General features: G+C 46.7%; 6 non-coding genes across 6 annotated transcripts; 2 read left to right on the forward strand and 4 right to left on the reverse strand.

Annotated features, from left to right (window-relative positions):
• Positions 1 to 2,410: 2,410 nt before the first annotated feature.
• trnat-agu (transfer RNA threonine (anticodon AGU)) lies at positions 2,411 to 2,484 on the forward strand. Its single transcript has one exon. It is a non-coding gene; the product is annotated as a tRNA-Thr (tRNA).
• A 2,203-nt stretch (positions 2,485 to 4,687) lies between these two features.
• On the reverse strand, positions 4,688 to 4,769 carry trnas-cga (transfer RNA serine (anticodon CGA)). The gene has a single exon. It is a non-coding gene; the product is annotated as a tRNA-Ser (tRNA).
• A 3,136-nt stretch (positions 4,770 to 7,905) lies between these two features.
• Positions 7,906 to 8,022, reverse strand: LOC138233391 (U5 spliceosomal RNA). Its single transcript, XR_011187503.1, has one exon. It is a non-coding gene; the product is annotated as a U5 spliceosomal RNA (small nuclear RNA).
• Positions 8,023 to 17,883: 9,861 nt separating this feature from the next.
• On the forward strand, positions 17,884 to 17,965 carry trnas-gcu (transfer RNA serine (anticodon GCU)). The gene has a single exon. It is a non-coding gene; the product is annotated as a tRNA-Ser (tRNA).
• Positions 17,966 to 24,237: 6,272 nt separating this feature from the next.
• On the reverse strand, positions 24,238 to 24,319 carry trnas-aga (transfer RNA serine (anticodon AGA)). The gene has a single exon. It is a non-coding gene; the product is annotated as a tRNA-Ser (tRNA).
• A 2,185-nt stretch (positions 24,320 to 26,504) lies between these two features.
• On the reverse strand, positions 26,505 to 26,586 carry trnas-aga (transfer RNA serine (anticodon AGA)). Its single transcript has one exon. It is a non-coding gene; the product is annotated as a tRNA-Ser (tRNA).
• Positions 26,587 to 26,936: the final 350 nt, after the last annotated feature.

A 26,936-nucleotide genomic window follows, 5' to 3' on the forward strand; every position in this document is an offset into this window, starting at 1 on the left:
GTGGTCCTCTCTGTGCAGCGCCTTTTACTTCCATTGACAAATGATAGCAATTCGAAGAGAGATCCTTCAGACCAGCAAGCAAACCCACGGCTATTTCGGTTTTCTATCTAGGCAACGTTGGTGTCTGCAATAGCATACATGAAAGCGTGATGCAATTTCTGTGGCTACATTTGTTGCACGTCATGCACAGTAAGAGTGTTTCTAACACCAAATAAAAAGTCAACAATTAGCGATCACGCCTTCTCCTCAGTTAACCCACTGAAACCCTTGCTGTTAACAGTTCTTTACTGCGTGCTTTAAGAACACCTACATAATGTGTCAGTTCTTTCAGCTTTATTCATTAGGTTTTCAAAGGCATAAGTAGAGCACCAGAGGCGCGAACGTAAGATGTGTGGTTATCTGAAGAACTCATTTCCATGGCAGCAGGGCCAAGTGATTCAGCGTATTTATAGTACCAGGAATGGAGAAGCGGCACTTCGCCTTTGCCGGGGAGGCACAAGGATACGTGTGGCAGACGCCATAGTCGGCAGGATTCAAACCTGTGCAGGGAGTTCGCAACGGATTTCAAGTCCATCGCCTTAAACACACGGCCACGACTACAGCAAGCTCACCCCCGCCGCATTCCTCCTATAATCTAACACAGAGTGCGAGGTGGCTGCGGAAACTTTTTCAAAGTCGCTCTCCGTTAAAAAAAAATAAATACCTTTGACAAAATACGTGCCGGCAGACAGACATGCCTCAGAGGGTTTAAGGCTGGCTTCACGTTCAAATGATAAAGTCTCCCCGTCCGGATGTCAAAATGGAACTTTGGCAGACAGAAAAAACATCAACAAACCACAAATGTGGACAAGGATTTTACAAGCTGCACCACACTGCACTTTCCAAAGCATTTACATTCCTGTTAGACGCAGGAATTGCCTTTGATTTGCGCGCTTACGAACGCCATGGAAAACGAAACAAAACTAAAGCCCTCAGCTCCTGCACTTGATTATAATGCTGTTACGTGTCGAAGCAGGAATTTATGTCATCCTACCACTGCAATACGGGGAATAGAGGGAAATGAGCACACGCTACGTATGTCTCAATCACTCCCTAGAGTCGTAAGGCGCATTGAAGGGTGCACACCCATCATTAATCGTTGCGCCTCTGTGAAAGGAAAGCTCTTGAGCAGTCTTTGAAACAGCTCGGATGAAACACTTGATTGCTTCCATGTGCATCTGGAGCCCATTTCTTATTTTCACTTCACGCCGCCCAAAGCATTTCTAAAACAGGAGATTCGTGTTTGGGAATGCGCCCTGCCCTACGAATAAAACAGGTCTACGGGTCTGAAACCTGCTCCACGGAAAACAGTTCTGTTGCGCTTTTGATCAAAGGGAGATTCGCTGTTCTTACTTTTTGATGACATAACACCCAAAGGGGCTTCTTTGGAGCTGGATTCCAACCAGCATCCGAAAGTTTCTTGGCGGTATCCTTTACAGTCCTCTGTTCGGTCGACAAGGGACAGAAGGGGGCAGCTTTCCTCACACACACAGTGCAATGTACTGTAGTGTTCCCGTTCATTGAATTCGCAGTTCTGCATCAGACCTCTAACTCGTTTCCTTAGCTTGGATTTAAGCCATGAAGCAGGCTTCTAGTCTATAAACGTCTAGAGAAATCACAAACTATTTGAGAGGCCATCATCCCAGGGGAACTGACAAAGTCTATCCCTAAACACCTAGCGCAATCTCTCGAGAGACTGTCAAAAATCGCTTTCTCCGTTTGCGTTGCAAGTAAGTGAAAACGCGGTCTCAAACCAGAGCCACTTGGCAGCAGCGGCACGTAAATACTGTTACTGTCACTGCTCGATACTGACGTTAGCCTACTATACCATGTTCAGCCACCACTAGGAAATGTACGGCTCTAGTACTGGAGCAAACAACAGGAGGGCCAAAGGCACACGGGCACACATGGAGAGTGACGAGAATGGGACTCAAACCCATGCGTGCAGAGTACAATGGATTAGCAGTCCATCGCCTTAACCACTCGGCCACCTCGTCTAGGAAACTGGGCTGTCCAGACATGGGTTGCAGCGCTCCAGATGATCTTTTTCTTTTTTTTCCCTCGTACTCGAGGGTCATTTTCCTGTTCCACATGCGATTTCAACATTTTCCTTGGGAGATGTCAAGCCAGCAAGCCACTGGTTCAGTGGCCATTGTGGAGTTCAGTGGCCCTGTTGTACACAGAATGCACATTGAGCTCCTTGGACATGAAAAGTTCCAGATAAAAGCCATTTGTCATCCTTTCTCTTGGTGTCGATGTTGCTATTGTATGTAAAGGTGGCAACTTGCTCAGCGAACAGGCGGAGCACACACCGAATGCAGATGTGTCTGAGTGGTGTGTCCAAGTGGCTGCAAAACGACAGCACTCCCAGGGCGCCGTGGCTTAGTTGGTTAAAGCGCCTGTCTAGTAAACAGGAGATCCTGGGTCCGAATCCCAGCGGTGCCTTTTTTGTTCTGTGTTCTCGAACAGAACTGGTCATTATGGACAACCGCCTACAGCTAGACCTAATTAAATGCAAGTATTCATTTCCTGTCTTTAACGCGACTTGTTTTTCTTAAAATGGATGCAACTTGCAAAACATGAAATACAAACCTTGCTAATCAGTGCTAGCGGCTGGCAAAAAAAAAAAGAAGTCAGCAATGTTTTTTTTCTTTAACCTTAACCCTGCTAATGGAGAAGAGTTAAACAACCGAGTCTATGCAGCTTAAACGGTGCGCACGTCGGGTTCTTAGCTGAAAGGGTGGTAAATCACGCTCACCCCAGTTCTTAATCTTTTAAAGAGGATACAAAATTGAACCTAGTCGCCACATCACATACATCCTGTTCAATGATAAAAAGGTAACATCTATCCTTGCTCCAGAGTAAATCTCACGTTGAAGGCATCTTTTTTTTCACTTTACCGTGAATCGGGCTCGGCTGCACAGAGGAGAGAGCAGAGCAATGAGGTCACTGGGACAGGGGAGTCACATGCTGGCGGTTTGAATACGCGGAAGATCACTGAGGGATCCACAGTATATGGACCCTCCGTGCGCCATCAGTCCGCACTCCGGACTCTGAATCCTGCCATCCGAGTTAAGATCTCGGCGGAACCTGAGGCGCAGTTCCTTCTTAAAACGTAATCTGGTGAGCATTTCTAGAATCGTACTTGTATAGATGCAGCCTTTAATGTGTTGCTAGGTTAAAATTGATGACTTCTTGTATTTCAGTAGGTAACTGCCCTCTTGATTTCAGATTCAATTTCTTTATTACAGGGGCGCTTTTATGAAGACAGAGTCATGTTCAGGTACTTTGCTTGATGGAGGAAGCTCATTTCGGACTCTGTGATCTGCTCACCTGGAAAGGTCTGCTGTACTACTAAAAGAGAGAAGTAGAGTCTGGAAGAAGGGACAATTTTATGATGCTTTGGAAGGTAGGTTTTTTTTTCTTTGAAATCGAAATGAATCAGAATATCAGTGCAAAAGACAAACTCTTGGTTTGGTTTAAAGAAATATGGTTTTAAAACAGACAAAATGTAGAAAACAGGTGTTTCTCACTTTTGGAAAAGAATGGACCGGGGGTAATAGTTTACTAGTTGCAGTGCTGAGCTCACCGGGTTGCAGTCCTGCAATGTCACACGACGGCCAGTGGCGCAATAGATAACGCGTTTGACTACGAATCAGGAGATTGTAAGTTTGACTCCTGCCTGGCTCGGGTCGTTTTTAAACGCATCGGGCTACTCCCCTAAGTAGTCTGTGCTACTTACTGCATTGTAATCGTACTCAGTAAGAGATTTCCTTCATGTAAATGAACTGCACCTGACAGCTTTAGGAAATCACCTGGGCTCAGTACGGTGCTGAGAGCTCAGCGTTGCTGTTGTTCTAATTAGCACGCACTGCATCGGCTATGAACCCGAACTTTTCAATTATTCCGATCATTAAGTCAACACGTAGTCCACATGAAAGGTAGAAATATTCTCTTGTCTGTCTCTTGTTTGTATAGAACTGAATGTCCCTGACAATGTACTGTTAGTTTTAATTGAAGAACGGCATTTGTGTTCAAATATACCAGACAAGTTTATGTAACTGCTCTTGCGACACTAAGTTGTAATTAGTCAAGAAATAAAGTCGAACAACAGCTGCGGGTTTAATTCTGAACGTATGAGATTGCAGCGCCTTTTACTTCCATTGACAAATGATAGAGATTTGAAGAGAGATCCTGCAGACCAGCAAGCAAACCCACGGCTATTTCGGTTTTCTATCTAGGCAACGTTGGTGTCTGCAATAGCATACATGAAAGCGTGATGCAATTTCTGTGGCTACATTTGTTCCACGTCATGCACAGTAAGAATGTTTCTAACACCAAATACAATGTCAACAATTAGCGATCACGCCTTCTCCTCAGTTAACCCACTGAAACCCTTGCTGTTAACAGTTCTTTAATGCGTGCTTTACGAGCACCTATATATTGTGTCGGTTCTTTCAGTTTTATTCATTAGGTTTTCAAAGGCATAAGTACAACACCAGAGGTGCGAACGCAAGATGTGTGGTTATCTGAAGAACTCATTTCCATGGCAGCGGGGCCAAGCGATTTAGCGTTTTTATAGTACCAGGAAAGGAGAAGCGACACTTCGCCTTTGCCGCGCAGGCATAAGGAGACGTGCGGCAGACGCCATAGTCGGCAGGATTCAAACCTGCGCGGGGAGTCCCCAACGGATTTCGAGTCCATCGCCTTAACCACTCGGCCACGACTACAGCGAGTTCGCCATCGCCGCATTCCTCCTTTAATCTAACACGGAGTGCGACGTGGCTGCGGAAACCTTTTCAAAGTCGCTCTCCGTTAAAAAAAAATAAATACCTTTGACAAAATACGTGCCGGCAGACAGACACGCCTCAGAGGGTTTAAGGCTGGCTTCACGTTCAAATGATAAAGTCTCCCCGTCCGGATGTCAAAATGCAGTTTTGGCAGACAAAAAAAACAACAACAAACCACAAATGTGGATAAGGATTTTACAAGCTGCACCACACTGCACTTTCAAAAGCATTTACATTCCTGTTAGACACAGGAATTGCCTTTGATTTGCGTGCTTACAAACGCCATGGAAAACGAAACAAAACTAAAGCCCTCAGCTCTTGCACTTGATTATAATGCCATTACGTGTCGAAGCAGGAATTTACGTCATCCTACCACTGCAACACGGGAAATAGAGGGAAATTAGCACACGCTACGAATCGTCTCAATCACTCCCTAGAGTCGTAAGGCGCATTGAAGGGTGCACCCCCATCATTAATCGTTGTGCCTCTGTGAAAGGAAAGCTTTTGAGCAGTCTTTGAAACAGCTCGGATGAAACACTTGATTGCTTCCATGTGCATCTGGAGTCCATTTCTTATTTTCACTTCACGCCGCCCAAAGCATTTCTAAAACAGGAGATTCGCATTTGGGAATGCGCCCTGCCCTACAAATAAAACAGGTCTACGGGTCTGAAACCTGCTCCACGGAAAACAGCTCTGTTGCGCATTTGATCAAAGGGAGAGTCGCTGTTCTTACTTTTTGATGACATAACACCCAAAGGGGCTTCTTTGGAGCTGTATTCCAACCAGCATCCTAAAGTTTCTTGGCGGTATCCTTTACAGTCCTCTGTTCGGTCGACAAGGACAGAAGGGGGCAGCTTTCCTCACACATACAGTGCAATGTACTGTACTGTTCCCGTTCATTGAATTCGCAGTTCTGCATCAGACCTCTAACTCGTTACATTAGCTTGGATTTAAGCCACGAAGCAGGCTTCTACTGTATAAACGTCTAGAGGAATCACAAACTATTTGAGAGGCCATCATCCCAGGGGGAACTGACAAAGTCTATCCCTAAACACCTAGTGCAGTCTCTCGAGAGACTGTCAAAAATCGCTTTCTCCGTTTGCGTTGCAAGTAAGTGAAAACGCGGTATCAACCCAGAGCCACTTGGCAGCACGGGCATGTAAATACTGTTACTGTCACTGCTCGATACCGACGTTAGGCTACTATACCATGTTCAGCCACCGCTAGAAAATGTACGGCTCTAGTACCGGAGCAAAGAACAGGAGGGCCAACACCGAACGGGCACAAGTGTCAGACAAGGAGAGCGACAAGGATGGGACTCGACCCCATGTGTGCAGAGCACAATGGATTAGCAGTCCATCGCCTTAACCACTCGGCCACCTCATCAACAAAACTGGGCTGTCCTGACATGGGTTGGCGCACTCCAGTTGATCTTTTTCTTTTTTTTCCCTCATACTCGAGGGTCATTTTCCTGTTCCACATGCGATTTCAACATTTTCCTTGGGAGATGTCAAGCCAGCAAGCCACTACTGTGGTTCAGTGGCCAGTGTGGAGTTCAGTGGCCCTGTTGTACACAGAAAGCACATTGAGCTCCTTGGACATGAAAAGTTCCAGATAAAAGCCATTTGTCATCCTTTCTCTTGGTGTCGATGTTGCTATTGTATGTAAAGGTGGCAACTTGCTCAGCGAGCAGGCGGAGCACACACCGAATGCAGATGTGTCTGAGTGGTGTGTCCAAGTGGCTGCAAAAAGACAGCACTCCCAGGGCGCCGTGGCTTAGTTGGTTAAAGCGCCTGTTTAGTAAACAAGAGATCCTGGGTCTGAATCCCAGTGGTGCCTTTTTTTGTTCTGTGTTCTCTAACAGAACTGGTCATTATGGACAACCGCATACGTCTAGACTTAATTAAATGCAAGTATTCATTTCCTGTCTTGAACGACTTGTTTTTCTTAAAATGGATGCAACTTGCAAAATATGAAATACAAACCTCGCTAATCAGCGCTCGCGGCTGGCAAAAAAAAAAGAAGTCAGCAATGTTTTTTTCTTTAACCTTAAGCCTGCTAATGGAGAAGAACCTAGTCGCCATATCACATACATCCGTTTCAACGATAAGAAGGTAACAACTATCCTCACTCCAGTGTAAATCTCACGTTGAGGGCATATTTTTTTCCAATTTACCATGAGTCGGGCACAGTTGCACAGAGGCGAGAGCAGAGCAATGAGGTCACGGGGACAGGGGAGTCACACGCTGGCGGTTTGAACACGCGGAAGATCACTGAGGGATCCACAGTATGTGGACCCTCCGTGCGCCATCATTCCACACTCCAGACTCTGAATCCTGCCATCCGAGTTAAGATCTCGGCGGAACCTGAGGCGCAGTTCTTTCTTAAAACGTAATCTGGTGAGCATTTCTAGAATCGTACTTGTATAGATGCAGCCTTTAATGTGTTGCTAGGTTAAAATTTATGACTTCTTGAACTTCAGTAGGCAACTGCCCTCTTGATTTCGGATTTAATTTCTTTATTACAGGGGCGCTTTTATGATGACAGAGTCATGTTCAGGTACTTTGCTTGATGGAGGAAGCTCATTTCGGACTCTGTGATCTGCTCACCTGGAAAGGTCTGCTGTACTTCTACAAGAGAGAAGTAGAGTCTGGAGGAAGGGACAATTTTATGATGCTTTGGAAGGTAATGTTTTTTTTTCTTTGAAATCGAAATGAATCAGAATATCAGTGCAAAAGACAAACTCTTGGTTTGGTTTAAAGAGATATGATTTTAAAACAGACAAAATGTAGAAAACAGGTGTTTCTCACTTTTGGAAAAGAATGGACCGGGGGTAATATTTTACTAGTTGCAGTGCTAAGCTCACTGGGTTACAGTCCTGCAATGTCACACCAGGGTCAGTGGTGCAATGGATAATGTGTCTGACTATGGATTAGGAGTTTGGAGGTTCGACTCCTGCCTGGCGCTGGTTGTTTTTAAACACATCAGCCTACTCCCTAAGTAGCCTGTGCTACTTACTGCATTGTAAGAGCGATTGTGAGCGGTTTTGTTTTCTCTCTTTGACCAGCCCAGCTGCGCCCCACCCGAAGGCAGGGAAGCACAAAAATTGTATGGAACTCATTCATGCTCCTCTCCATGGAAATCTTTAGTAAAAGGCAAAAGATTTGTACGAGATGAAGAGAAACCAGAGTGCGTGGCTGGACAGCTGCAGGAGCCCAGGCCGCCTTCAAGCCCTCTGCCCTGCCGGTCGTGGTTGGCAATGCACCTGGCCTTACAAACGAGCCAGTGGGGCCCGTTCAGCTCCGGGCTCATCGCCTGCGGCTCTCGGCTTACCTGGCAGGGGAGATACCTTGATCAGCCTGTAGTTGGTGTAGTTGGATTGTTTTCTTGTTTTCTGGAAGCAGTGTTTGTTTTGCATTTTGAGATGGCAACCTTTGGATCCCGCAAGAATGCTGTACGTTTTGAGCTTTTGGATGACCTCTTCATGGATCGTATGCAGTTAGGCAGAAAAGTGTTACAGAAGGAACTTGGCTTTGAACCTCGGCACTTGGATTTCATCTTCGCTCTCCCAGGTCAGAAAGCATTTGAGGTTGTTTTTGCTACCTATTCTCTGTTTGAACAATGTGTGGATGTGTTTGAGGCAAAAAGAGGGAAAGTTCCTGCCCTTGAGAAGATCAACTTGCAGCCTCTGACACAGAGAGAGAGGAAAACGGTGCATGTTGTTATGTTCTCGGAAATGGCAAAGACGGAGGACATTCACACCTGGCTTAAGCAGTACTGCACAGTCCACCATGGAACTGAGGTTAGAGATGTTGACGGTATAAAAACAGGAGCAAGGAAATTCGAGGTTCGCTTGCTACCGGACAATGTAAATGGAGGCTTAAGGCACCTGCCCTCTACAATCCGGCTGGGCGCCTGCAATGGCTATGTTTTTTATGTGGGACAACCAAAGGTGCGTCGGCGCTGTGGTGCTGTGGGACACCTGGCATCGTCCTGCACTGTGAAATGCTGCAAGACCTGTGGCAAACAGGGACATTTAGCCTCTGACTGTTCAATGCTGCCAAAGTGCAATTTATGTGGCTCGGAAGGACACGTTTTTAAGAACTGCCCTCACGCCTACGCCAATAAACTCAAAATGAGAAAGGATGAGGCAGTGCTTGTTTCAGCCAAACCGGCCCGAAAAGCCAAAGCAAACAACAAGTCAAACAAAGAACCCTTGTTGAACAAAGAGTCTCAGCCTCCAGCCAGGATCAGTCCTGCTGTGGCTCCGGGGCCGGTGGAAGAGAAATCCACTACGCTCCCACAACCGCAGACTGCACCAGACAAGCACGAGGGTTTGAAAACCCCAGAGAACAGCGAGGACCCCTCCCCCACTCCTGCTCCTCAGAACGAGGGCCATTGTGGGGCCCCCACCGGTGGAGCGGGTCCAACGACGATACCCAGGATTCAGCGGAGCTGCTTTTCTCAGACTCTGCAAGTGCTACAGATGCCCTCCTCTCCTCCATCCAGTCCGTCACGGAGGATCTGCAACAGCTGGTGGGTGAGGGGGAAGAGGAGACTGGTGCATCGGCTGCACCCCTTTCCCCTCAGTGCTACCAGGAGCTGGACTTGAGGAAAAGGAAAAATGACTCTGTTTTCTCCCCGAGCGAGGAGGAAGGAGAGCATGGCGATAGGGACAGCTGGAACCCCTCCACCCCTCCTTCTACCCCCTTCCTTGAAATGGACTCCGTGAACGCTTTTACTGCTGCCACCCTGATGAAGGCTCATTCAGAGGATGGCTGGCAGGAAATTGGTAAGAAGAAAAAGAAAAAGAGAAGGTAACAGGTGAGACCGAAGAGAAATGTGTTTTGTAAAGACTGGTTCCACTTTCTTATGTAATATGGCTCTAAACATAATTTCTCTTAACACCAGAGGTATCAATGACAGAGTTAAATGCCAGTGTGTCTTTGATTACCTCCAGCAGAGAGAGGGAGATGTGTTGATGTTGCAGGAGTGTGCTTTAGCCTATCAAGAGAGGTATAAAAGCTTTGAAGATAGGTGGGATAAAGGGCCTTCTGTTTGGTCAGGGGACAATAACAACAGAGCCTCTGGCGTGGCCATTCTTTTCAAAGGATGGGCTTTCAAATTGAAAAGTATTCAGAGGGTCATAGATGGCAGGTTGCTGTGTGTGGATGTGGAATGGGGGACCGTTAACCTGCGGCTAATCAATGTGTATTGTCCTACTGACGTGGGAGGAAGGGTGGAGCTACTCAAGGCACTCTCTCCCCTATTGTTAAGTAGCACAGACGTGATAGTGGGAGGGGATTTTAATTGTATCTTAGAGCACACAGACAGGCAGTCTAGCTCTCCGATAAAATTGGATTCCAGCTCACTGGCCCTGCAAAACTTAGTTCAAGACTTTAAACTCTCAGACACATATAGATGTATATATCCCACAACAGCAGGATATAAATGGTCAGGGAGGAATAGCAGCTCCAGAATTGACTATTGCTTTGTCTCAGAGAGAGTGAAAGTTGTTGGGGTCACTCTTCAGCCTGTCTTCTTCTCAGATCATCAGGCTTTAGGGTGTAGAGTGGAACTCAAGGGCGGGACTGTCTTTGGCCCAGGCCTATGGAAACTCAACACTAAGCTGCTAGAGAACGAGGGGGTAGTATCCCGCTACAAGGAGAAACTATCACAGTGGCTGTCCTTGCAGTGTCTGTACGGGTCAGTAGGAGAGTGGTGGGAGGAGGTGAAGATGAGGACAAAGGCCTTTTTCATGGCTGAGGGAAGGAAGGCTGCTGCCAGACGGAGAGGAGTGCTAGCCAGGAAACAGAGGCAGCTGCAGCGTCTCTACACGATGCTGCACAGTGGCTTCGCTGTGCTCGAGGATATCACCCTTTTAAAAAAGGACATCCGGAGCATAGCCGAAGAAAGTAGTCGAGGAGTGCTGTTAAGAAGCAGAGTGCAGTTCTTGGAAGAAAATGAGAAGTGTACTCGCTTCTTTTTCAGGAAAGTGGTAGGCTCCAAGTCTGTCATGGAAAGTGTAGTTGATGAGGAGGGACGAGAGAGAACAGAGCCGAGTGCTATCCTCTCCTGCACCAAGGCCTTCTACTCAAGACTGTACAGCTCTACAGAGGTAAAGGATGAAGAAATTCATTTTTTTACCTCAAAGCTAGAAAACGTTTTGAGTGAAGAAGATAGGGAAGTACTTGAGAGGGATTTGACAATAGAAGAGCTGAGACAGGCTATGGAGAGCTTACAGAAGAGGAAAACTCCGGGTGCTGACGGGCTCCCTAAAGAATTTTATTGCACCTTTTGGGATCTGCTTCAGGATCCGCTACTGCTCCTATTCGAGCGAAGCTATAAGACAGAATTGCTGCCTGACTCCTTAAGAGAAGGCACTATCTCTCTCTTGTTTAAGAAAGGAGCAAAGAATGACATAAAGAACTGGAGACCCCTCAGCCTGTTAGGCGTGGACACTAAGATCCTGTCCAAAGCCCTTTTCCTGCGCCTACAAAATGTAGTGGCCTCACTGGTAGGGAAAGAACAGACTTGTGGGATAGCAGGACGCCTGATGAGCGACAACCTGGCCTTGTTGAGGGATGTCTGTCTGTACTCAGAGGATCGCTCCCTCCCTCTGTGCATTTTAGGTGTAGACCTAGAAAAGGCCTTTGACCGCCTAAACCGGCAGTACTTAACATTGGTACTTGAGCACATGAATTTTTGCCCCATCATGAGAAAGTGGATTAACCTGCTGTACACAGGTAGCAACAGCAGAGTAATGGTTAATGGCAATAGATCACACCCCTTTGAAGTCTGTTCAGAGGTGAGGCAGGCCTGCCCATTATCCCCCTTGTTATTCGTTTTGGCTATGGAGCCCTTAGCCTGTGCCTTGCGCCAGGATCAGGCCATTAATGGGATACCAGTGCCTGGAAGTGGGGGAGGAGAGGTAAAGACATCTCTATACATGGATGACCCTGCTCCTCTCTGACAATGCCTCAATTAGCAGAGCTCTGCAGTGCTGTGATCGTTTCTCTTTGGCTTCATCCGCAAAAATTAACAAATCTAAGAGTGAGATTTTTTATCAGAACTGGAGGGAGCCAAAAGAAGGACATGATCTCAGGCTGCAAGAGAAGAGAATTAATTTACAGGTGCCATTCCCCGGCATTGTGGCCATTGTCGGTGCTCACACGCGATAAGATAAGGCGGAGGAGAGTGGGGCATGCCCAGCGGCAGACATTCAAGGAGGGGGCAGTGCGAGGTGAGGTGAGGTGAGGTGAGGTGCGACACCCCGGAGCCCCGACGCAGCTAATGCGGAGCACTTGTTGGACTGGCATCGAAAGGACGTGTGCGCACGGACGTGGTGATTCCACACATCCTGAATAAATCATGATATTGTTAGTTGCTGTAGCTAGACGTTCAAATGAGTTTCATGGCCAGATGGACTGTTTCCTCCAGCGGTATAGTATTGCAGTGAGACAGCACGATGCCTGCAAGACTGTCACGCTAAACGCCACAGATTGTGTTTGTGTTGGACAGTTGGACCCTACAGTTGGACCCTCGTCGACAACCTGAATAGCTTATTCAGAAGCAGTGCTGGACCGGGAACGAACCAGCTTCTTCCCAGGCACAAGAGTGACTTGTGAGGACTCGCGGTCACACTCTGTGCATAGAGACTTTCTACCAGCCAGCCGGACTGCTGGTAGATCCCCTCGGAGCAACGACTGCCCTGCGCGCCGCAGTCAGATTCCTCCGCCCGTCCTACTCCGAGCTGCACCTTGACTGGTTGGCCGGTAGCCAGAGGACGCCGGGACAACGCCCATTGGACAACCGCTGGAACAGAGGCTGCAACAGAGCCTGTCAGCTGGTTTGGTGTTCGTGCCGGGAAATTCCAAATCCATACACAGTGGATAAGTAAACCCCATGTTCTACATTGCGTCTCGAGAATTTAATTGTACCTCAACACAAGTTGTTATCAATTTAATTCATGAGTAATGTATTTACTTCCGAGTTTGGAGTAACAGTGGGTAATAACACTGATTAGCGATTTGGTAACCGAACGATATATATTGACATATATTCTCTGTTGTGTATCTCTTTGTGTTTGCATCTCTTCGGGATTATATACCTTGTATATTGATAACCCTCACAGTAAGGTCTGCCACTCGTATCCAGGCAGACTAGTATATGTTTGGTGCACAATTTATATTAATAAATGTATCTAGTGTATTGAACCCCTGTGTGTGCGTTGTTAGTTGTTCTGACGATTGATTTTCTAAAAGCCCCAACGAACAACCTTGTGATTACTGCTACAATTAATAATTGTCTCAGTAAACCCATCAAACCATTACATTTAATGGCGTCCCTGGGTGGGTGAGTTTAGAATGAAATGAGAATCAGTCGCACAGAATAACTGAAGTTCAGCACAGCACCGCGGCTTCTATACGCGAATACCGGGTGTGCTGATAACTGCGTAAAGAAATCCCCCTGTTTTCTAGCGTTTAGTGTAACGTGTGCTGATTGGAAATCCATCTGCTCGGGTGTCTAGATTCCATACTGTATTTTGGAAAAAGAAAAAAAAAAGTAATACTCTTAAAGTTTTTCTGACGTAATGACAATGGCTGCTAAAATGTCTGAAGTGGAGTCGCTTATAAGTACTATTTCTAGCGACGACAATCCTGGTTACTGGAGTGGTATCGAAAAGTTGAACTTTGATGATATTGAGAAGCTGCAAGTAGATTTAGTAGCTAAGGTAGCGAACCAGCTTAACACAGGAGTGTCTGTGAACGCAGTTCTGGTCCTATCGAGTTTCACCTTAAATCTAGCTAAACAGCTGGAACTGTCTTTGTCCGAGCTGACAAAGTTTCAAAAGCTTCAGGGAACGCTAGAAAGATATAAGGTGGAGCGAGTCGAGTTGTTGGATATAATCAGAGAAAAGAGAGTGAAAAATGAGGAAAGTGAAGACTGACTCAGGGAAGTTTTAGGTAAATTAGATGACTTGTCTGCTAGAGAAACTGCGGCTGAGGTAGCTAGGAGAGACCTGGAAGGGAGCTCGAAAGAAAAAGAAAAAGAAATTGAGAGTTTAAATGAGCTCAGCCAGGAAAGGCAAAAGGAGTCAGATGCTGCCGTACTGGAAGCAAAATAGACTAGATCCCACTTGCATGCCAGCCCACCTAGCAGCCCGGAGCGCTCACCCAGCGCGCCGGGAGGAGGTTTCTCCCGGCCAGGGTCTGTGGTCGGATCGGCATGGGGGAGATCGCCGAGTCCTGCGCGAAACGCAAGGGCGAGTCAGTTCAGGCATAGACCCCCTGCTCCTGATCACGGCCGTCTCCCTGCCCGCGGAGAAACCGTAAAAATTAACCTCCACTCCCTGAGGCAGTTAGCCAAAGATGTAGAAAGGTTTGACCCGTCAGTGTCAGGGAATAATGTGGAGACCTACATCGATGAGCTGAGATATACTTTGCAGTTTATGCCCGAAGCGTCCGAACAGGAAAAGGCTATGTAAGTAAGGAAAACTACCAGCCGAGCGATCCACGAGTGGATGTCTAGACAAGGACCGGAAGTCTGTAATAGCTTTGAGGAGCTGTGTCAGGCAATGATCGGAGAATTTTCGGCTTTTATCGATCCCATAGCTGCCGTGGCTGCTGTGCACCATATTAAGCACGAAAAAGCTGAAGCCCCTCGCGACTATTATCAGAGGCTTAGGCGCACTTATTTTGCAGGGCGGAATGAAGAGGGTTGCGAAGAGAACGTGAATTTCAAAGGTTTATTCATTGCTAATCTGCATCCCTCAGTCAGGAAAATGATTGTGATGCACACACAGCGATGAAAATGGCTGACATTAGAAGGTTGGCTCAAAAAGCCTGGGGAGCTGAAGTCTCTGCTTCCTCAGAGCGAAAACCTGCTAAAACGGCCGTGTTCGCCACTAAAGCCAGCAGGGTTGACGACTCGCCTCAGCTCGAGGCAGCTGAGGTTCCTGAGCTCGCTAAGCCCCGGCACAAAATAGGCAGGCAGGACCGCACTAAGCGTCAGAGCCGCCGTGAGCGCTACGGGGAAGGCAAGGGCTCAGGCAGAGTCTATCATAAGACTGGACGAAGGGAGTCGACTGCAGCCCGCCTGGCCAGGCTTGAACAAGCCCTGCCTGAGAGATCAGGACAGGGTAAACCTTCCGCACCGAATGCCAGAAGTGTGAATGAGCTTAGGGGGACCACGCCCCTTCTCACTGGAGGAGGCGGGGATCCGTCCCAAGCCCCTCCCTCAGTCTATCTGATTGGGTGGGAGGGTTCCTGCCTGGAAGAAGGCTGTGACTCTGAGTTGGGCGCTGACCCCGCCCCTGAAGTCAAAGAAAAGGCAGGCTTCCAACAATTCTTAGGGAATCTCAGCCAGAAAGGCAAAGCAAGGCGTATTTATATCAAGGTTTTTCTTGAAAACGTCTTAGATAGAGAAGCACTGATTGACACTGGGGCTGAAATTAGTTTGATGTCAGCCGATCTACTCAGCGAGCTCAAACGAGTAGCGAAAGGAAAAGGCATCAGACTTAAGGTAGAACCGTGTAAGATAGATATTTCCAGCTATACCCAGGATCATGCCAGGATCACACACCGAGTGTGGGTGGCACTTAGGTTCGGGCCAATGAACATGGTGCATCCTGTTTACATCTCTAGGTTAAAAAGAGAGCCACTACTCATTGGCCAAGACCTGCTTGACAGGCTGGAGCCTCTGGTGGACTGCCAGCGTGGAAAATTGTGGGCTCAGGTCAAAAACCCTAAGCCTGTTGCACAGCAAAAAGGGGGATTCAGTGGTTATGCTGTGATCACACAGTGCCCACTGAACACTATAGCTGAGTTGGAGGTTCCTCCTGGTTCCTCTGGACGAGAATAAATGTCTCTTCTTGCTTTCCAAAACTACAGGGAAGTCCTGCCCAGGCCAGCACTCCCACGGTCTCCCAACTACAGGAGCAGTGCTCCGAGCAGCTGCTTGACCCGCCAGGTAAAGCACACCCCCTTTTCATCCCTGAAGAAGAGTGGATCTCCCTGTCCGGTAATGAATGGGAGTCCTTTCTGTGCACCCTGGTACCTCAGGGGGTCCAGGACTACCACCCCATGGTGGTGGGAGGGGGTCCAGGTGGCAGAAGTGCAGGTTGATGATGTAATTCTTAGCCTCAGCTCTGAGAAGTCCATAATCAGTGAAGGTCTGTTCGAGGACCTGTCGCGAAGCTGTCAGGTGACCCTGGTGACGCAGTCACAGGTTCTGTGGTGGGCACCCCCACCTCATAGGTCCATTTGGAGCAAAGGAAGCTGTGTAGCTTCCATCTCCATCGGAAAAAGGAAGTTTGCTCACTACTTCCAGGTAGCACCTCAGCTGACCCATTCGGTCTGCATTGGTGCAGACCTATTGGTTCGACTGGGCGCCCAGCTGGACACAGTAAACAGTGTGCTGTGGAAACGGGTGGACCCAGATGCCCACTCTCTAAGCGGTGACCCCGAGAACATTCGGTCAGGTCAGACGATTCCTCAGGCCTGCCAGGTAGTAAACGAATCGGACCTGATCGTTCCTGCGTCAACAGCAGGGTTTCCGGTACGCCTTGTCCTAAAGAAGGGACAGAGAATGGACGCTGAGCTGGTTTTCTTCCAACCATCAGCTCAGTTTATCAGACTGAACCTAGCAGTCTGTTGTACCCCCACACTGGAACGGAATGGCCGAGCCACCTGCCTGTTGGTGCAGAACATAGCAAAACAAGATGTCAAAATCCCTGCTCGCACTGACATGGGACTGGAATTGACAATAGTTTCTATGATTTCGAACTGGCCATCCCAGTACTGGGGCAGCTCCCTGGTCCCTTGGCTTCATAAAAGCGCCACTGTAATAAAGAAATTAAATCCAAAATCAAGAGGGCAGTTGCCTACTGAAATACAAGAAGTCATCAATTTTAACCTAGCAACACATTAAAGGCTGCATCTATACAAGTACGATTCTAGAAATGCTCACCAGATTACGTTTTAAGAAGGAACTGCGCCTCAGGTTCTGCCGAGATCTTAACTCGGATGGCAGGTTTCAGAGTCCGGAGTGCGGACTGATTGCGCACGGAGGGTCCATATACTGTGGATCCCTCAGTGATCTTCCGCGTATTCAAACCGCCAGCGTGTGACTCCCCTGTCCCCGTGACCTCATTGCTCTGCTCTCTCCTCTGTGCAGCCGAGCCCGATTCACGGTAAAGTGAAAAAAAATATGCCCTCAACGTGAGATTTACTCTGGAGCGAGGATAGATGTTACCTTTTTATCATTGAACAGGATGTATGTGATGTGGCGACTAGGTTCAATTTTGTATCCTCTTTAAAAGATTAAGGACTGGGGTGAGCGTGATTTACCACCCTTTCAGCTAAGAACCCGACGTGCGCACCGTTTAAGCTGCATAGACTCGGTCGTTTAACTCTTCTCCATTAGCAGGGTTAAGGTTAAAGAAAAAAAACATTGCTGACTTCTTTTTTTTTGCCAGCTGCTAGCGCTGATTAGCAAGGTTTGTATTTCATGTTTTGCAAGTTGCATCCATTTTAAGAAAAACAAGTCGTGTTAAAGACAGGAAATGAATACTTGCATTTAATTAAGTCTAGCCGTAGGCGGTTATCCACTGGGATTCAGACCCAGGGCCTCCTGTTTACTAGACAGGCGCTTTAACCAACTAAGCCACAGCGCCCCGGGAGTGCTGTCCTTTTGCAGCCACTTGGACACACCACTCAGACACATCTGCATTCGGTGTGTGCTCCGCCTGCTCGCTGAGCAAGTTGCCACCTTTACATACAATAGCAACATCGACACCAAGAGAAAGGATGACAAATGGCTTTTATCTGGAACTTTTCATGTCCAAGGAGCTCAATGTGCTTTCTGTGTACAACAGGGCCACTGAACTCCACGCTGGCCACTGAACCACAGCAGTGGCTTGCTGGCTTGACATCTCCCAAGGAAAATGTTGAAATCGCATGTGGAACAGGAAAATGACCCTCGAGTACGGGGGAAAAAAAAGAAAAAGATCATCTGGAGCGCGCCAACCCAGTTGGGACAGCCCAGTTTTGTTAACGAGGTGGCCGAGTGGTTAAGGCGATGGATTGCTAATCCATTGTGCTTTGCACGCATGGGTTCAAATCCCATCCTCGTTGGTTTTCATGTCTGTTTCCATTCTGTTTTTGATCCCTATTGCTCAATGCACAGTGAAAGCATTGCATACATGTGTCTGACAATGAGAAATGGGCCCCTGAGACAGTCATTTGCCTGTTTCACAAATGATCGTATTTTACTAGAGATTCTGTTTGGGATTCAGATGTGCATTCGGACAGCAATCCCTTTCAAGAAATGATACGTTCTGGATGAGGTCAAAGGTGCTGGAACACTGTATTTAGGATGTGTTTGCAGTTATTCTGTGTTTCTAGCTTCAACCCAGTGATATATATATATATGCTCACTGCTTTTTTGGTACATGCCCAGGGCAATAATCATTATGAGGATTTATTTCCATATGTGCTAGAGGTAGTGTTGTGAAATTCTTCAACACACTGGATCGCAGGTTTAAACCTGCACTCTTACTCCTTAAATACCAACAAATGCAGATATGTAGCAATCATATTGTAGCTGACACTCATTTGCCTGTTTCACAAATGATCATATTTTACTAGAGATTCTGTTTGGGATACGGATGTGCATTCTGACAACAATCTCTTTCAAAAAATGATTTTACCTTATCGCAGCTTTGCCCCTCTTGCCTCTTTGGAAAATATCTCCATCTTGTGGTCGTTGTTGGTAATGTCTAGACAATATCTCCATCTTGTGGTCGTTGTTGGTAATGTCTAGACAATATCTCCATCATGTGGTCGTTGTTGGTAATGTCTTCTTATGCCCTTTTTTTATTTCAATTCTTTATTAGTTGATTCTAGAATCTCTACAATAGAGCTGAAAATATCAGTTTTGTAGCAGACAATATGACATTAGTTATAGTCCAATTAAGACTTTATTACCCTGTTTGTAACATAACAAATTAAAATTGATTAAAACTAAGTTTGGAACACCAGGGAACATAAAAAATGATTTTTAGGAAAACCATGAGGTTCTCTGTGTCCGATGCCTGCAAGGGGAGAAAGCTAGAATCCTTTGCTTTTTCAAAATTTGAAAATAAACATCATATAACAACAGCTTTCATTCCTAGGAGTGAAAAATAACCATTTTTGAAGACATATTAGTTTCTAAAACACTACAATAAAGTTAAAAACATCCGTTTTATATTACTTTTAGTATTTTTAGTGAAATTAGTCATTTATTGCACTATTTTTAATATAATCTCTAATTAAAAGTGAATAGAATTAAGTTTGGAGCAACAAGGAACACAAAAAAAAAGATTTTAAGGAAAAAAATGATGTCTTCTGTGCCAGGTGCCTGCAAGGGGAGAAAGCTAGAATCCTACCCAGGCTCCTGGAGCTCTGTCCTGGCTAAAGGAGGGTGAATCCATCCCCTTCAAAGCTCCATGAAAAAATGATCATTTAAAATTTGAAAAAAAAAACATCATATAACAACAGTTTTCATTCATAGGAGTGAAAAACAACCATTTTTGAAGACATATTAGTTTCTAAAACACTACAATAAAGTTGAAAACATCCGTTTTATATTACATTAATTTTTGTGAAATTAGTCATTTATTGCACTATTTTTAATAAAATCTCTAATTAAAAGTGATTAAAATTAAGTTTGGAACAACAAGGAACACAAAAAAAAAGATTTTAAGGAAAAAAAATATTGTCTTCTGTGCCAGGTGCCTGCAAGGGGAGAAAGCTAGAATCCTACGCAGGCTCCTGGAGCTCTGTCCTGGCTAAAGGAGGGTGAATCCATCCCCTTCAAAGCTCCATGAAAAAATGATATTTTTAAATTTGAAAAAAAAACATTATAGAACAACATCTCTTGGTCAACAGAGTGCAAAAATCCAACTTTGAAGAAAATCCATTGACTGATCCCCGAATCCTGAAGTTTCTTTGCATGATATCGGGCTTGCAACCACTTTCTAGAAAATTATGAAAAATGCCAAAAATGAAAAAAAAGTTATCAATTCTAGAGCCTAAGAGGAAAACAAGACAAATGTATATCTCCAAATAATTTTATGTGCTTCAGAAGAGCCCAGGAAAGTTTTTTGCATACATGAAACCACGCCCGTTTGCACGTAAGCAGACATGGTTGCACACACGCGTGCATGCGAAGTCATCCTGTTGAGCATTTGAAAAGCCGCACCACGCCGCACTTGAAATAGCTCTTACCTTAGTGGTAGACGCAGGAATCGCCTTTTTATTTACGCTCTTACCAACGCGATGGAAAGCAAAACAAAGCAAAGCAGAGCAAAACAAAACGAACAAATGAAAACCCTCACGTCCGCACTTGCATATAACGCCGTTACGTGCCCAAGCGGTATTGTACGTCATCCTAGCACTGCACCCCGGGGCGTACGGTATATGGGAACGAGCACACGCCATGAATCGTCTCGAATCAGTCTCTACAGCTGTAAGGTGCCTTGAAGCGTGCACCCCCAACATTCTTCTTTGCGCATCTGTGAAAGGTAAACTCTTGAGCAAACTCTGAACCAGCTCTAAGGAAACTAATCCGATTAGACGTTACTTTGACTCATCTTTTTACTCTCAGTGCTGGTTTGCTCAAACTCCAGCTAGGGTTAGTGTTAGCATTCCCACCCTACTTAGACACTTTGTTTACGCTCAGTGCTGGATTTTGGGAACTTCAGGACGAGTGGGAATTTTCTCCTATCTGTCAATTCTGTTTTGTTTTGGAAACTCTTGGCTGCCTATATTGTACAGTGCAGCGTGAAGGAAACATTTTCCAAAACTGTGTCAGCTCAAAAGTTGTAAGAAAACCTCTCCAGCTGCTTTAACTCTCTTCATTTTTGTCATTTAATGTGACACTCGATGTATAACTGGAGCCTCACATATGCAAATGGTGAGGCTCCAGTTCGACACCACTTTACAGTATATGACAAAAGCATGGCAGACTGTGCCGGACCGGCAGATAACTTCCGCTTATTTTTACCATATTAAACATTGGAAATCCAACCACTTTCATTTGTGACACTTGATTTTGGCTCCACCTAAGACACTCTTAAATCTTCAAACACTTTTCTCTTCTCCCGCAACACTCTTGTCTGTCGGCACTATGTGGCAGTGTTGCATGACAACCCATCTCACCACGGAAAGGAACCTAACAGCTTTGGTAAGAAAGGAGAAAAGGACCTGGCCCGTACGATTAGGCGTTATTAGCACCACGCTCTAACCAACTGAGCTAACCGGCCTCACGACAGTGCTCCTCTCTGTGCTGCAAAAAATCAAACTCAGGGAATTTCTTTTGCCCTCCTTTGAATAGAAAGCCGTGTAATTCAGTGTACGGGCTTTCTCGTGCAGTTTCATGGTTCTTGTAACCCAAATCCTACACTGGCCTGAAGTGCCCCCCCATTTCACAGCATTTTTCAGCTGATTTAAAATGTACCTAAAGGAGAAGCATTATTGAAGACCATCAATTACCAAGAGCTTTTGTCAAAGGTTTTGGTGGTCATTTTTAATGACCACAGAGCGCTGTGACCTCGGTTTTACATCTCATCCAAAAGACAGCGCCCTTTTACAACACAGCATATCCGTCACTATACTGGGGCATTAGGACCCGCACAGACCTCAGGGTGAGCGCCCCCCCGCCGGCACCATTAACACCGCTTCCAGCTGGAAGCTTTGTTTTTCCCTGTAGCTCACCCTCATCCGGGTACTGACCTGGCTCACACCTGCTTAGCTTCAGTGGGTTTTCAGTTGCGAGTTGCAAGGGGATGCAAGTGATGGAGCCGCTCGCTGCAAAAGCCACTGCATTGGCTGGGAATCGAACCCGAGCCTCCAGCGGGGCAGGCAAGAATTCGACCACTGAACCACCAATGCTCAGTGCCTGGGCCTTCAAAAAAGACGCTTTTTTGGTGCTCTGTGCAAAAAGCGTCGACATCTGCTTCCAGCTGCAAAATGCCATTCGCAGACGCTGAAGAATTTATTTCCAAGGCAGCGGGTACAAGCGATTTGGCGTTTTAAAACCACCAGGAACAGCAAAGATGCACGTTTCTTTGCTTGCGCCGGAACACAACGACAGGAGGTGGACAACGTAGTCGGCAGGATTCAAACCTGCGCGGGGAGACCCCAATTGATTTCTAGTCCATCGCCTTAACCACTCGGCCACGACTACAGCAAGCCCCGCCGCGGCTGCGTTTTTGATACAATCTTACCTGGATCGCGAGGCGCCGGCGGAAGCCTATTTCAAAGTCGTTCTCCGTTTCAGAAAAACATTTCCAAAATACAAGCCTTGCAGACAGACACGCCTCAGAGGACTTAAGGGTGGCTTCATGTCGGAATGATAAAGTCTCCCCGTCCGGACATGAAAATGCCACTTTGTTACACACAAAAAAAGAATCAACAACAGAGAAATGCCCACAAGCATTTGAAAAGCCGCACCACGTCGCACTTGAAATAGCTCTTACATTAGTGGTAGACGCAGGAATCGCCTTTTTATTTACGCTCTTACCAACGCGATGGAAAGCAAAACAAAGCAAAGCAGAGCAAAACAAAACGAACAAACGAAAACCTTGCGTATAACGCCGTTACGTGCCCAAGCGGTATTGTACATCATCCTAGCACTGCACCCCGGGGCGTACGGTATATGGGAACGAGCACACGCCACGAATCGTCTCGAATCACTCCCTACAGCTGTAAGGCGCCTTGAAGCGTGCACCCCCAACATTCTTCTTTGCGCATGTGTGAAAGGTAAACTCTTGAGCAGACTCTGAACCAGCTCTAAGGAAACTAATCCGATTAGACGTTACTTTGACTCATCTTTTTACGCTCAGTGCTGGATTGCTCAAACTCCAGCTAGGGTTAGGGTTAGCATTCCCACGCTACTTAGGCACTTTGTTTACGCTCAGTGCTGGATTTTGGGAACTTCAGGATGAGTGGGAATTTTCTCCTATCTGTCAATTCTGTTTTGTTTTGGAGACTCTTGGCTGCCTATGTTGTACAGTGCAGCGTGAAGGAAACATTTTCCAAAACTGTGTCAGCTCAAAAGTTGTAAGAAAACCTCTCCAGCTGCTTTAACTCTCTTCATTTTTGTCATTTAATGTGACACTCGATGTATAACTGGAGCCTCACATATGCAAATGGTGAGGCTCCAGTTCGACACCACTTTACAGTATATGACAAAAGCATGGCAGACTGTGCCGGACCGGCAGATAACTTCCGCTTATTTTTACCATATTAAACATTGGAAATCCTCCCACTTGTATTTGTGACACTTGATTTTGGCTCCACCTAAGACACTCTTAAATCTTCAAACACTTTTCTCTTCTCCCGCAACACTCTTGTCTGTCGGCACTATGTGGCAGCGTTGCATGACAACCCCTCTCACCACGGAAAGGAACCTAACAGCTTTGGTAAGAGAGGAGAAAAGGACCTGGCCAGTATGGGGCTCGAACCCGGGACCTTGGCATTATTAGCACCACGCTCGAACCAACTGAGCTAACCGGCCTCACAACAGTGCTCCTCTCTGTGCTGCAAAAAATCGAACTCAGGGAATTTCTTTTGTACTCCTTTGAATAGAAAGCCGTGTAATTCAGTGTACGGGCTTTCTCGTGCAGTTTTTATGGTTCTTGTAACCCAAATCCTACACTGGCCTGAAGTGCCCCCCCATTTCACAGCATTTTTCAGCTGATTTAAAATGTACCTAAAGGAGAAGCATTATTGAAGACCATCAATTACCAAGAGCTTTTGTCAAAGGTTTTGGTGGTCATTTTGAATGACCACAGAGCGCTGTGACCTCGGTTTTACATCTCATCCAAAAGACAGCGCCTTTTTACAACACAGCATCTCCGTCACTATACTGGGGCATTGGGACCCGCACAGACCTCAGGGTGAGCGCCCCACCGCCGGCACCATTAACATCACTTCCAGCTGGAAGCTTTGTTTTCCCCTGTAGCTCACCCTCATCCGGGTACTGACCTGGCTCACACCTGCTTAGCTTCAGTGGGTTTTTTGAGTTGCGAGTTGCAAGGGGATGCAAGTGATGGAGCCGCTCGCAGCAAAAGCCACTGCATTGGCCGGGAATCGAACCCAAGCTTCCCGCGTGGCAGGCGAGAATTCTACCACTGAACCACCAATGCTCAGTGCCTGGGCCTTCAAAAAAGACGCTTTTTGGGTGGTCTGTGCAAAACGCGTCGACATATGCTTCCAGCTGCAAAATGCCATTCGCGGACGCTAAAGAACTTATTTCCAAGGCAGCGGGTACAAGCGATTGGGCGTTTTAAAACCACCAGGAACAGCAAAGAGGCACGCTTCTTTGCTTGCGCCGAAACACACCGACTGGAGGCGGATAACGTAGTCGGCAGGATTCGAACCTGCGCGGGGAGACCCCAATTGATTTCTAGTCCATCGCCTTAACCACTCGGCCACGACTACAGCAAGCCCCACTGCCGCTGCGTTCTTGCTACAATCTTACCTGGATCGCGAGGTGCCGGCGGAAGCCTATTTCAAAGTCGTTCTCCGTTTCATAAAAACATTTCCAAAATACAAGCCTTGCAGACAGACACGCCTCAGAGGACTTAAGGGTGGCTTCATGTCGGAATGATAAAGTCTCCCCGTCCGGACATGAAAATGCCACTTTGTTACACACAAAAAAAGAATCAACAACAGAGAAATGCCCACAAGCATTTGAAAAGCCGCACCACGTCGCACTTGAAATAGCTCTTACATTAGTGGTAGACGCAGGAATCGCCTTTTTATTTACGCTCTTACCAACGCGATGGAAAGCAAAACAAAGCAAAGCAGAGCAAAACAAAACGAACAAACGAAAACCTTGCGTATAACGCCGTTACGTGCCCAAGCGGTATTGTACATCATCCTAGCACTGCACCCCGGGGCGTACGGTATATGGGAACGAGCACACGCCACGAATCGTCTCGAATCACTCCCTACAGCTGTAAGGCGCCTTGAAGCGTGCACCCCCAACATTCTTCTTTGCGCATGTGTGAAAGGTAAACTCTTGAGCAGACTCTGAACCAGCTCTAAGGAAACTAATCCGATTAGACGTTACTTTGACTCATCTTTTTACGCTCAGTGCTGGATTACTCAAACTCCAGCTAGGGTTAGGGTTAGCATTCCCACGCTACTTAGGCACTTTGTTTACGCTCAGTGCTGGATTTTGGGAACTTCAGGATGAGTGGGAATTTTCTCCTATCTGTCAATTCTGTTTTGTTTTGGAGACTCTTGGCTGCCTATGTTGTACAGTGCAGCGTGAAGGAAACATTTTCCAAAACTGTGTCACCTCAAAAGTTGTAAGAAAACCTCTCCAGCTGCTTTAACTCTCTTCATTTTTGTCATTTAATGTGACACTCGATGTATAACTGGAGCCTCACATATGCAAATGGTGAGGCTCCAGTTCGACACCCAGTTCGACACCACTTTACAGTATATGACAAAAGCATGGCAGACTGTGCCGGACCGGCAGATAACTTCCGCTTATTTTTACCATATTAAACATTGGAAATCCTCCCACTTGTATTTGTGACACTTGATTTTGGCTCCACCTAAGACACTCTTAAATCTTCAAACACTTTTCTCTTCTCCTGCAACACTCTTGTCTGTCGGCACTATGTGGCAGCGTTGCATGACAACCCCTCTCACCACGGAAAGGAACCTAACAGCTTTGGTAAGAGAGGAGAAAAGGACCTGGCCAGTACGGGGCTCGAGCCTGTGACCTTGGCGTTATTAGCACCACGCTCGAACCAACTGAGCTAACCGGCCTCACAACAGTGCTCCTCTCTGTGCTGCAAAAAATCGAACTCAGGGAATTTCTTTTGTCCTCCTTTGAATAGAAAGCCGTGTAATTCAGTGTACGGGCTTTCTCGTGCAGTTTCATGGTTCTTGTAACCCAAATCCTACACTGGCCTGAAGTGCCCCCCCATTTCACAGCATTTTTCAGCTGATTTAAAATGTACCTAAAGGAGAAGCATTATTGAAGACCATCAATTACCAAGAGCTTTTGTCAAAGGTTTTGGTGGTCATTTTGAATGACCACAGAGCGCTGTGACCTCGGTTTTACATCTCATCCAAAAGACAGCGCCCTTTTACAACACAGCATATCCGTCACTATACTGGGGCATTGGGACCCGCACAGACCTCAGGGTGAGCGCCCCCCCGCCGGCACCATTAACACCGGTTCCAGCTGGAAGCTTTGTTTTTCCCTGTAGCTCACCCTCATCCGGGTACTGACCTGGCTCACACCTGCTTAGCTTCAGTGGGTTTTCAGTTGCGAGTTGCAAGGGGATGCAAGTGATGGAGCCGCTCGCTGCAAAAGCCACTGCATTTGCCGGGAATCGAACCCGAGCCTCCAGCGGGGCAGGCAAGAATTCGACCACTGAACCACCAATGCTCAGTGCCTGGGCCTTCAAAAAAGACGCTTTTTTGGTGCTCTGTGCAAAAAGCGTCGACATCTGCTTCCAGCTGCAAAATGCCATTCGCAGACGCTGAAGAATTTATTTCCAAGGCAGCGGGTACAAGCGATTTGGCGTTTTAAAACCACCAGGAACAGCAAAGAGGCACGTTTCTTTGCTTGCGCCGGAACACAACGACAGGAGGTGGACAACGTAGTCGGCAGGATTCGAACCTGCGCGGGGAGACCCCAATTGATTTCTAGTCCATCGCCTTAACCACTCGGCCACGACTACAGCAAGCCCCGCCGCGGCTGCGTTTTTGATACAATCTTACCTGGATCGCGAGGCGCCGGCGGAAGCCTATTTCAAAGTCGTTCTCCGTTTCAAAAAAACATTTCCAAAATACAAGCCTTGCAGACAGACACGCCTCAGAGGACTTAAGGGTGGCTTCATGTCGGAATGATAAAGTCTCCCCGCCCGGACATGAAAATGCCACTTTGTTACACACAAAAAAAGAATCAACAACAGAGAAATGCCCACAAGCATTTGAAAAGCCGCACCACGTCGCACTTGAAATAGCTCTTACATTAGTGGTAGACGCAGGAATCGCCTTTTTATTTACGCTCTTACCAACGCGATGGAAA

This window comes from Lepisosteus oculatus, unplaced genomic scaffold (assembly GCF_040954835.1).
Source record: "Lepisosteus oculatus isolate fLepOcu1 unplaced genomic scaffold, fLepOcu1.hap2 HAP2_SCAFFOLD_67, whole genome shotgun sequence".
Classification (NCBI taxonomy): Eukaryota; Metazoa; Chordata; class Actinopteri; order Semionotiformes; family Lepisosteidae; genus Lepisosteus; species Lepisosteus oculatus.